The sequence below is a fragment of the Xenopus laevis genome, chromosome 1S, assembly GCF_017654675.1.
Source record: "Xenopus laevis strain J_2021 chromosome 1S, Xenopus_laevis_v10.1, whole genome shotgun sequence".
Classification (NCBI taxonomy): Eukaryota; Metazoa; Chordata; class Amphibia; order Anura; family Pipidae; genus Xenopus; species Xenopus laevis.
Genome location: NC_054372.1, coordinates 14,308,997 through 14,321,072, shown reverse-complemented (window position 1 = coordinate 14,321,072; position 12,076 = coordinate 14,308,997).

The window sequence follows — 12,076 nt, the reverse complement described above, 5'->3', positions numbered from 1 at the left end:
GCCACAGCTGGGCCAGTAGTCTTGCCTGGGTTTCTTTTTCCATTCAGGCATCCGATGAGTGATATGCCGGAAACAGAAATTCATTTTGAGGAGGTGAAGATCAAGAATCCGTCTCTGCCAGATACTGAAAACATCTTAATTGAGAAGTTGCAGGAGGAGAAAGTGCGCAGAGCTTGAAGAAAGCTTTTCTAATAGATACAAGTGCCATTAATTAAAATTACCATGATCACGCCGGACAAGGTGCCATTTAGCATAAAGACGAACAAAAGAAAAAACAAGGATAATTTAATTTTTCCAACTCAACTGTAAGACCCATCAGTTATTAAGCAGCAAAAGTTAATTTGGTTTAAACAACCATGTTAATTATGCACTTCTTGTCTATGATTCCAAACAATTCAGTAAGACTTTGTTTACATTAATGGTTTTGGCATCCAGGCCAGGCTCTCCTTTCACCCTTTCAATTCTTACTTTGACCACAACTATTCATTAAAACTTGTCATACTAGCTGTGTATTCAATATATGAACACATCCATGCACATACAGTATCACCATTTTAATGACATGGCTGCACCTTGCCAACTTAAAGGAACTGTAACACCAAAACATTAAAGCCTTTTAAAATAATGAAAATATAATGTACTGGTGTTCTGTACTGGTAAAACTGGTGTGTTTGCTTTATAAACACTACTATAGTTTATATAAACAAGCTGTTGTGTAGCCATGGGGGCAGCCATTCAAGCACAGGATACACAGTAGATAACAGATAAGTACTACTATAGTTTATATAAACAAGCTGCTGTGTAGCCATGGGGGCAGCCATTCAAGCACAGGATACAGAGTAGAGAACAGATAAGTACTACTATAGTTTATATAAACAAGCTGCTGTGTAGCCATGGGGGCAGCCATTCAAGCACAGGATACACAGTAGATACAGATAAGTACTACTATAGTTTATATAAACAAGCTGCTGTGTAGCCATGGGGGCAGCCATTCAAGCACAAGATACACAGTAGATAACAGATAGTACTACTATAGTTTATATAAATGAGTAAAGAAGAAGAAGAAAAAAGAAGAAAAGGCACAGAATACACAGCAGATAACAGATAATATCTGTAGTATACAATGTGATTCTTCAGAATGTATCTGTTATCTACTGTGTATCCTGTGCTTGGATGGCTGCAGCTGAGAAATTGACAATATGTCTAGCCCCATGTCAGATTTCAAAATTGAATATAAAAAAATCTGTTTGCTCTTTTGAAAAAAAACTGATGCGTTTTAAAAAAAACTTGTTTTTCCATGACAGTATCCCTTTAAATATATTTAAGATTGGAGAGTGCAGGACGGCAGAACGTTGAGGACTCCTAATTGGGCCATTTAAAAAAGTCTTTGAATCCCATTTATGGGTAAGTAGACCTGGGTAGAATATAAACACCCCCTGCAATGCAAGCTTCAGTTACTGCAGAGGGCAGCACTGAGGAGAACGTAATTGGTGTTTGCAATTTATAGAGCTTTGTCTATTATATTAGCGTTCAATGTTGGGATAAGAAACTCACTAGAACTTCTTAAGAAATGATTTTGCCGAAGGCAAAAGAGGCAGCATATCTAAATATTCCCCTTTTATGATTTTTGAGTTTGAAAAGTAAAGCCCTAGTGGATTAGCCTGACAAACGATTGTATTCTCAGAACTAGTTTCCTTCACTTGCCTGCATAGCACCAAGGGGGTTTTCTGTTTACTGGAATCCAAAGCAACGTTAAAAAAACAGGTATAGATTGTATGACCTAGATCTTGCAGCCCTATTGAATTGTGCTTAGCCGTGTTCTACTGGCTGCTGGACCTTAAAGGGTTCCAAACCTCGGGGGCCCCACACACATGTGCAAAAGCTGGCACGGCGCAGTGGGCGCACACATGCAAGAAATCCTGCGTGCCGCACCGCCCATATTTTTTTTGCTTTTGCCTGATTGGGCAGTAGGTCTGGGACTGCGGGGGCTCATGAGGGCCGGGGTCCAGTCCGACCCTGATGTGGGGTACACTATAACATTATATAGAGGATATGGTTAAGTGCGAACTGGAAAAATGTAAAAGTGTGAAAAAAGGAAAGAGTGAAGTTGAGGTTGGAGTAGCAAAAGCAGTCCCACGAATTTTCTAGTATTTCTATGTCTGGTTGTGCTGTTTTACTAATACCCTTAGATTGGTTGTTATGAGACAATAGAAGATTTTTATTGTAGACATTTGGTAGAATTTGGCAAGGTAAGTTGTAGCGTAATTTGCGGGAAAAAAGAGCAATAACCACAAAACGGGAGTCAAAAACAGAAACTGCGATAATGCAGTCCCGCTAAATTGAACGTTTCTCGCATTCACTAAATCCCATATTGATATATTGATTTTTAACCCCTGAAGAAGTCCCTGAGAGTGACGAAACGCATTTGGAGATCATTTTTAAAAATGTGGATTATTTGATTAAAATTGAGTCTATGGGAGATGGGTTTCTGTAATTCTGAGCTTTCTGGATAACAGGTATCTGGATAAAGGATCCCATACATTTATTGTAATTACACACTATCATGTATCAGTCAGCCTTTACTGTTGGCTCTACTTCCTCAAATAATCCAAATTTTTAAAAATGATTTCCTTTTTCTCTGTAGCGATTCAAATCGCAGCCCCAATGAGCTTCGCCGCTCTCAGGGACCCATCTCCCTCAAGAAGTCCCTGAGAGTGACGAAACGCATTGGGACTGCGATTTGAATCGCTACAGAGAAAAAGGAAATCATTTTTAAAAATTTGGATTATTTGATTAAATTTGAGTCTACGGGAGATGGTTTTCAGTAATTCTGAGCTTTCTGGATAACAGGTTTCCGGATAATGTTTCCCATACCTTTATTGTAATTACACAATATTATGTATAAGTCAACCTTTACTGTTGGCTCTACTTCCTCTTGTCTAGGGCTATTGCTAAACCCAATATGTTATTAATTTGAGACTTATTATTTTACGCCCCTCAATGACAATGACTTTTTTTCTTGTGACTCATTGGGCCTTCAGCAGACTACATACAATCTGGGCATACTGTTTATAGTTAAATATATTTTTATTCAGAAGTAAGACTTCCCATTGCAGACAGTTTAAAACATGTGAAACGTACTTTATTTAGTCCTCCATAAGCAGCCGACATTGCAGCAGATGGTCTCATGTACAGACGCATATTAAAATAACCAGTATGGCTTTCGCAGCATAAATTTAGTTGCAAAAATAAAACAGTTGGGTACATTAAAAGTTTTGGAATAAACTCAGTGTAACACTCCGTGATTTCCTTCACAAGTAAGGCAATACGTCGTTCATATAGCATTAGGCAGTTAATCAAAGCTAATGTGCAAAATATATCAATAATTCAGGGTCCTTTAGTCAATGAAACAAAGGGTTTTCTCTCTGAAATTCTTATATATATATATATATATATTATATACATATAATACACAAAAGCCATGAATATCTTGTAAATTTTATCCTTATAAACGGTGAGTTCTGATGTCATCAGTTATAAACGGTGAGTTCTGATGTCATTTCTGTCACATGACTCCCTAAAACTTGTGTATTATAATAAATAAAGTACCCCCCGTTGCAAAATATGAGGATATTAGAAGCCACCTCTGAGTTCCATGACCTGTATATGGTCATGAAACTCCTCGGTAACTTATAATATCCTTATATTTTACAAGAGGGGGTACTTTATTCACTATACTGTATATGGGATATAGTGCATGCTGTCCTGTTAGGCGGTAAATACAGGTATGGTATCTGGATAAGGTTTTTTCCATTATTTGGGTCGTCATACCTTAAACCCTTGAGTTGAACTTTAAGTATGATGTAGAGAGTGATATTCTGAGACAATTTGCAATTGGTTTTCATTTATTATCATTTGTGGCTTTTTATTTGTTTAGCCTTTTTTTGAGTTTATGAGTTTGCAATTCCAACTATGTGGTTACTAGGGTGCAAATTGCCCTAGCAACCATGCATTGATTTGATTATGAGACTGTAATGTGAATAAGAGAGGCCAGAATAGAAAGATGAAGAATAAAATCCAAAAATACTCCAGCTAAAACCGGTTGAAATCACGTAGAAGCCAATGGCAGATGGTCCCTCAGATCGATCCTCTTCCGGCTTCTTTATTCTTCTCGCAGCTGCACATGCGCAGTAGAGTGAAAAGCTGAACTTTAACTAAAAAGTCGGCTATTTCGTTCTACTGCACATGCGTCTGCCCCAGGAAATCTGAAGAAAGAAGAAGCTGGAAGAGGATCGTTCCATGGTTTGGCTTTTATATATCTCAGCCCTTTATAAATAACAGATACTAAATACATAATTATGTTTAACCAAGGAATTTATTGCCACATTTATATTTTAAATTTCTTAGGAAGGGGACTTGATGCCTTTTGTTCAACCTCTTAGCTCCGTTACTATGCTATTTATGAAAAGGAAGTTTCTCATTAAATTAGGCAAAATTCTTTTGACAAAATAATAATTGGGAAAAAATGGAAGGGACAGGCCTTATTGTTTTCTCTGGCACATAAGAAAGTCTCTGGTTGCCAGGTAACTGCACCGAGCCAAGTGATGATTACACATTGTGTTCTCTTTCCAGAGGGACCATACGCTTTTATTAGAAATCTGTGTAGGAAATAGTTTGCACTGAAATAACACACGCATATACAAACATCTGTCATTAGTCTACTGCAACTAAATGTATGTTGAGAAAGAAAAATATATCTATTCAATAGAATTATAGTACTAGATATGGCGATCACACATTCCATAAATTTAATGAAGATAATTCTTTGGTCTTCATTTCAGTCTGAGCAACAGGTAGTTGAAGCAAAAAATAGCACAGTCAATGCATTGGCTACCATCAAGGTATGCAACCCAAGCTAGGCGTAAGTTCTGCACAATAATTGCATTCTTGCTGTAATAAACTGAACGAGGCATTGATGCGGACATCATAAGGGCATTCCATGAACATTCTCATTTTTATGCTGAGAGAGTACTTGACAAGTTGAGAGTACAAGATATTTGACCACATGAATATGTGAATTTAAAGGAGAATTTAGGATTCAATCTCCATCCAATCATATTTTAGCCAAGCACCCAAAGAAAGTCATAGTTAGTTCTCTCAGAGACACAGGAGAGAGTAAACCAAGTTAAAGAGGTTGTTCACCTTTAAATTAACTTTTAGTATGATGTGGATAGTGATATTCTGAGACAATTTGCAGTTGGTTTTGATTTTTTTATTATTTGTGTTTTTTGAGTTATTCAGCGCAGCTCTTCAATTTGCATCTTAAGCAATCTGCTAACTAGTTGTAACAATCACTCACCCTGGTGGTCTAGCGGGTTGGTGGGGACGCCTGGCACGCTGCTCCTCTCCCTTGTCAGTGCCGGTTCCTTAGGGCACGCACGGCGCGCATCTTCTTTTCTTATAGGCGCATTGACGCTGGCGTAAGTTTCTTTCCCCACTCTTTTGCTACTGGGGAAGAGAAAGTGAGGTTTGTTATGACCTTATTACAAGGCGACCCGCAAATATGGGCACTAAGGCTACCCCTATCTGACCCTGCCCGTTTCTCCCTTGAAACATTCTTTAATTGTATGGCAATGCTTTACAATGACCCGGATCGTGCTTCTTCCGTCGATACTGCGATTTGTAATTTACGCCAGGGGAAAAGGGCAGTAGAGGAGTATTGCACGGAGTTCTGATGGTGGTCTGTGGATAAGTTGGAACGACATGGCCCTGCGTAGACAATTTTGGTTAGGGCTTTCTGAAACTGTCAAGGACAGCCTAGTTCAGGGCTGTCCAACTGGCAGCCCGCGACCCCCCTTATGTGGCCCTTCACATCAAAGTCTGCCTGCTTTGTCTGCTTACCATATGTAAGATTTAAAAGGTATCACTACTGAGATTGACTGGTCCCTGCATTGTTTAAACCTCAAATTCACACTGTAATCCCCTATATTGTTCACACCTGTGACACCTCTATTGTTCACACCCTAAAACCTTGTACTGTTCACACCTGAGACCCAGACTGAAACTGCCCACATTGTTCACCTTTTCACACCTTATTCAAAATACTAATGGGACACCAGCACTGTGTCACTGTATGTAGTACATATTAGACTGGTCCTGATTCCTGTCTCCTGCTCTGTTCTGCCTTCCCTATGCTCCCTGTGTGTGTCATACTTTGGTATTTGTTCTGGGGGTTTGTTAGCATTTGAAAATAAATTATTGTTAGTGGCCCCTAAGGGGTTAAATCATATGCTGGGGTACTGTATTATACACAGGGGAGGAGGAGGCATATGGATTTAAGGGTATGTCTTAATATGACTTTTTTCACATATGAGTGACATCCTTGCCAGGACAGGAACAAGGTAGTTTGCCTCCTAGGCAAGAGCTTCAATCACTGCCCCCTGTCCTGCATTACCATTTCCCTCCTTACCATGATGGATTTTAAATAAAGAGAGCAAGAAAGTGTACAACACTTTTTCATTTATATTACTGCCCCCTGTACCTGTACCAGTAAGCTCAGCAGCCATCCATAATACACCCCCATACCTGTGCCAGCAGCCATCCATCATACAGCCCTCCTGCAGCCATCATATTGTCCCCAATCTTTACCTGTGCCAACAGCAGCCAAAAATAAATCTGATCACATCATATTGCCCCCAAGTATTTATGTCACTGTGCCAGCGCCCAGCCCAGCAGCAACAGCAACATATGTACGTGGCTGTGCCAGCAGGAAGCTTCACACTTTACAGTAATAGAAAGAAAGTCTTCAGTTCAGTGCAACTGTGCAAGGCTGAGAGATGCGAGAGTCACACCAAGCAGCCCCCCAGCTCTCTGCCTCTCTCTGTCACCCAACACATCAGTGATGTCATTGACGCGTATACGCACATCGCGCTGCACCGCACAGAAGGAACTATTACTTGCCGGCAAGAGGGAGAAGGGGAAGGAGTTGGATTCCACCCAACTGGGTGACCATGAGTACTGAAACAAATTATTAAATAAACGCTTGAAAAAAATTAAAAAAATGAAAACAAAAAACCTTAAAAGTGTGCCCCTCAATGATGGCGCCCTAGACATCTGTCTACTCTTCCTACCCCTATTTCCGGCCCTAGTTTGGTGTGCTATTAATGTGGACATGGTCTTGCAGTAACATGGGTGTGGTTTAAAGTGGGTGTGGTCTAAAACAGGGAGTGGCTAACACTGTCTTCCCTTATCGGCCCTCCATCATGTAGATTAGAAAAATTCCGGCCCTCGGTACCATAGAAGTTGGACAGCACTGGCCTAGTTAATTACCCTATATCTGCTACTCTCTAATGTGTCTTGCCATCAAGGTTGATAACAGACAAATGGAGAGAAGGGCTGAAAAAGGTACTTCTTTTCTTACTGGGTATACTAGTGTTAAACCCTGTTATCCCTCTGTGCCTCTGCCTCAGGAGGAACCTTTGCAGTTGGGCAACACTCATTTGTCTCCTGAGGAAAAGGCCCGCAGGCGGGCTCTGGGTCTGTGTATATACTGTGGGGAAAATGGTAGTTTTCTTAATCAATGTCCTAAGAGGCCGAGAAACTTCAAAGCCTAAATGAAGAAGGGGAGCTCCATGTGGGTCGAGAAGTTTCCTCTCCCCAATTTTCCTCTAGGATCATGGTACCTGTTATGTTATCCTGGCCCATGGGTTCTGTCAAAATCTCTGCTTTTGTGGACTCTGGGGTTTGCAGGGATGCTGCTTTCGCAGTAAGGTATAATATTCCCTTAGTACCCCTTATTCCTCCTATGAGAATTTTGGCCATTGACAAAAGCCCCTTGGGGGTCAGGTTTGGTAACCAAGAAATCTGTGGCATTATCTATGTGTACTAACAACATGCATTTGGAGGAGTTATCCTTCCACATTATCGAGGGGTCTTCCTCTTCTCCTATAATTCTTGGGTTGCTTTGGTTACAGAAGCACAATCTCCACATCAATTGGGTATCTGGGGAGATAATTCAATGGGATCCTATGTGTAGAAGTTCCTGTCTAAATCCTCCTCAGCTGGTGGCAGTTACTTCTTTGGAGGGTTTACCAGCATCTTATGCTGACTTCTCTGATGTTTTTTCTAAGAAAGCTGCTGAAACTTTACCTCCTCATAGGCATTATGACTGCCCAATTGATGTCATTCCTGGGTCTACTCCTCCCAAAGGGAGAACTTATCCCCTTTCTTTGCCCGAGGCCCAGGCAATGAAAAACTATATCAAGGAAAACCTTGAGAGGTTTCATTCGACTCTCTAATTCCCCTGCAGGTTCTGGGTTCTTTTTTGTGGGCAAGAAGGATGGAGGCCTTTGAGTTTCTAAAGAAAGAGTTTGTATCTGCTCCCATTCTCCGTCACCCTGATTCTACTCTTCCCTTTATCGTAGAGGTTGATGCCTCAGAAGTTGGGGCAGGGGCAGTCCTTTCTCAAAGGCATTCAATAACATTCAATAACCAACAAGGTGCATCAAGGTGCATCTGCCTGGTAATTCATCTATTCCGATAACTGTATTCCGACCCGTGCCTGTCTTGACTATTCTGATTGATCTCCCGGCTTTGACCCTTGCCTGTCTGACTTTGCTTGAATTCTGCCTGTACCAACAATGTTTGACTACGCTTTCTGTCTGCTCCTTGAACTGTGACCTTCTGCCCAAAAGACTTTGCATAACGGTTGTGCCCCTCTGCTCATCCAGAACCCTTAGCTTGGCTCCTCTCTTTATAAGACCTGGCAGCATCCGATTAAAGGCGGAAGCAAGAGCTGAGACCAGGGAGCCAAACATTGGTTCTGGATTTTGGGTGCCGATCATGACACTAGTGGCCAATGCATTGATTTAAATAAGAGACTGGAATATGAATAGGAGAGGGACTGAATAGAAGGATCAGTAATAAAAAGTAACGATAACAATACATTTGTAGCCTTACAGAGCTTTTGTTTTTTAGAAGGGAGCCACCGATGCACATTTGAAAGCTGCAAAGAGTCAGAAGAAAAAGGCAAATAACTTCCAAATATTTCATCACTACATAACACATCCAGTTATTGGATCATTATTTTAAACGGTAAACCCAAAAATATACTTTTTTTCCCATATGTTTTGAAAACAGGTACTTAAGCATTGCTTTGCCAAACCCTCAGAACAGCCTTTTCAGATATATATCTTTTAGTCAAAGCTGTCAGGTCTCCATGACTACTGTGTGGCAAGCTGTTTCTAAAGATGATGTCTGGGGTGCACAAAGTCTACATTCTCTGACTTGGAAAGTAAAAAAAAAAACACTGTAAACACAACTTTGTTCTTTAGATAGAATTGCTTTTATAAAGATAAATAAACAGACAGACAGACAGATAGAGAAATTCGTGAAACAGCGCTGGCGTCTCATTTTTGATGCCGGCGTCGTTTATTTTTTATGCTGGCAAATTTTTGCTGGTGAGTTTTCGCGGCCGTTTCGCGAATTTATTCGTCACCAGCGAGTTCACTGCGAATTTGCGCCTGGTGAGTAAATTCGCCCATCACTAATTACTTGTGAGATCTTTGCCCAATTTGGGAGAACTCTCCTACTCAGTATATAATTGTTACAGCAAAGCTGATATTGTAAGACTGTTAATGGTATGCTGTCATGATTTTTATGGTGTAGTTTTTATTCTAAATTACACAGTTTAAACTACAAATAATTCACTCTACAATATAAAATTTCATTCCTGAACCAGCAAGTTTATTTTTTAGTTGTAATTTCAAAAAGAGCCAGCACTTTAGGATGGAACTGCCTTCTGGCAGGCTGCTGTTTCTCCTTCTCAGTGGGACCTGGAATTTACTATTGAGTGCTGTTCTTAGATCTACCAGGCAGGTGTTATCTTGTGTTAGGGAGTTTCTATCTGGTTACCTTCCCATTGTTCTGTTGTTAGGCTGCTGGGGGGGGGAAGGGAGGGGTGATATCACTACAACTTGCAGTACAGCAGTAAAGAGTGACTGAAGTTTATCAGAGCACAAGTCACATGACTGGGGGCAACTGGGAAACTGACAATATGTCTAGCCCCATGTCAGATTTAAAAAAAAAAATCTGTTTGCTCTTTTGAGAAATGGATTTCAGTGCTGGATCAGCACTATTAAATGATGCGTTTTGAAAAAAACATGTTTTCCCATGACAGTATCCCTTTAAGGATAAACATGTTCTAAATTCTATAGTAGAAACACTAGAAAATGTAGAAATGGGACATTGTATAAATGTTATAGCTGAACTCATTTACCACTTGTGTTTCAAGCCAAAGTACTGTTACTGGGTATACATTCTAGCCTAAAAATAAAAAGAGTTGGTAGCTAGGGCTTGTAATAGAATTTAGGGGTTAAAATTGAACAATGAAAGGGCAGAGCGATAATTAATTGTAACTTGTTAAGAACGTACAAAGACTGGAGAGAAGAAAATAATTAAATGTTAAAGTATAACAAAGTAAAACTTTCATGTCAGATGTTACCCGAAGTAAAATGAGGTTGGTCTAATTAATAAAACATATGTTACGCTACAATTCTACGCTGTGTTTCCAGCTTCTTTCTGCTGAAATTCATTAAATTCTTACACAGGTTACGAAAAAGGGCTTTCTAGAGGTAATATATAAAAGAATAATTGTGATTAATAGAAATTTGATTGGTTAACTTGCCCTCATTTGGTGTTTGCTGCCCTAAGATGCAATTAATTGTTCCTATTCCCTTCTATGAAAAGTGACTCATAGCAATACATAATGTTCTGATCATATCTATAAATAAAGAGTAACCTGTAAACGATTAGAGACATAAGGGAAATAACAGGAAAGGAGTCATGAACTGGATTTATTTTTTAAATAGAAGCATCTACTGTAGTTGCAAGTGCTTCAGTGCAGGTATATTTGGCCAAGGTTGGTCTTCCATACTCTGCTATACACCTAAGAAGTGTTTTGCCTAGTGCATCGTAGGAAGGATCTTGGTCTAATTGGGGTTTTCATTGCCTGGGTGGGTGCGAGTCCCAAAATCAAATTATGTAGAAATCTACAACATCTCCGCAACAGCTGCAAGGAGGGAATACAATGGTGTTTCACCTTAATTTTCCCCAACTGAACTTCTTACTGACTCTGATTAGTGATGGGCGAATTTTTTCGCTTGCCATGGATTTGCGGGCGAAATTCCGCATCTTGCCATCTGCTAATTTCTTCGTGAAACTGCGGCAAAAATGTGCTGCAGAAAAGTTTGCCGCAGCAATAAAGTCGCCGAGAAAAAACGCCCATTGACTTTAATGAATTTGGACTAAAAAGTCGCCATAAGAATAAAAGCCCAATGGGGCAGATTCCCTAAAGGGCGAAGTGACTAACGCTAGCGAAAATTCGCCAGCGTAACGTCATTTCAGAACTTCGCCGATTCCCTAATGGGCGCAGGCGTCAATTCGCTAGTGAAGGAGATAGATGATAGCTTCGCACTTTAACACCAGGCGAATTTTCGCTCTGGCGAAAGGACGTAACCCTGCAAATTCACTAAGATTTTACTGAACGTTACTAGTGAGGGGCGAATTTGCGCCGTTTCGCTTCGCCGAAAAATTTGCGAATTTCGCGAAACGGTGAAAAATTCGCGAAACGGCGCCGGCGTCTCGTTTTCCACTAATTTTCGCGGGCGTTTCGCGAATTTATTCGCCTGACGCGAATCGCGCAAATTCGCCGTGAATTCGCGCCTGGCGAATAAATTCGCCCATCACTAAACGTTACATTCAGACCAGGCCAAGTGCAATAAAATGCATAAGATTTCCTTAATTTTTAGTGCAAAAAGTCTCAAAAAAACGCTAGCGAAGGTCCGTAAAATTTTTTTTGGGTAACCGGGTTCCCCCCTACATTTTCTATCATATGGAACATAAAGTGGGCTCATGTGTAGGGCATTATAACAACTCTATTTTATTTATTAAGGTTCCCTGGACTTGTGTAATGTATTTGCTGCAACATATACGTCCATGTAACTTTATAATTTCCCGCCGTATGCAAATAAGGCACCGCTAGCGCATCTTTGCTTTGATTGCCGAAGTAACTTTAGCG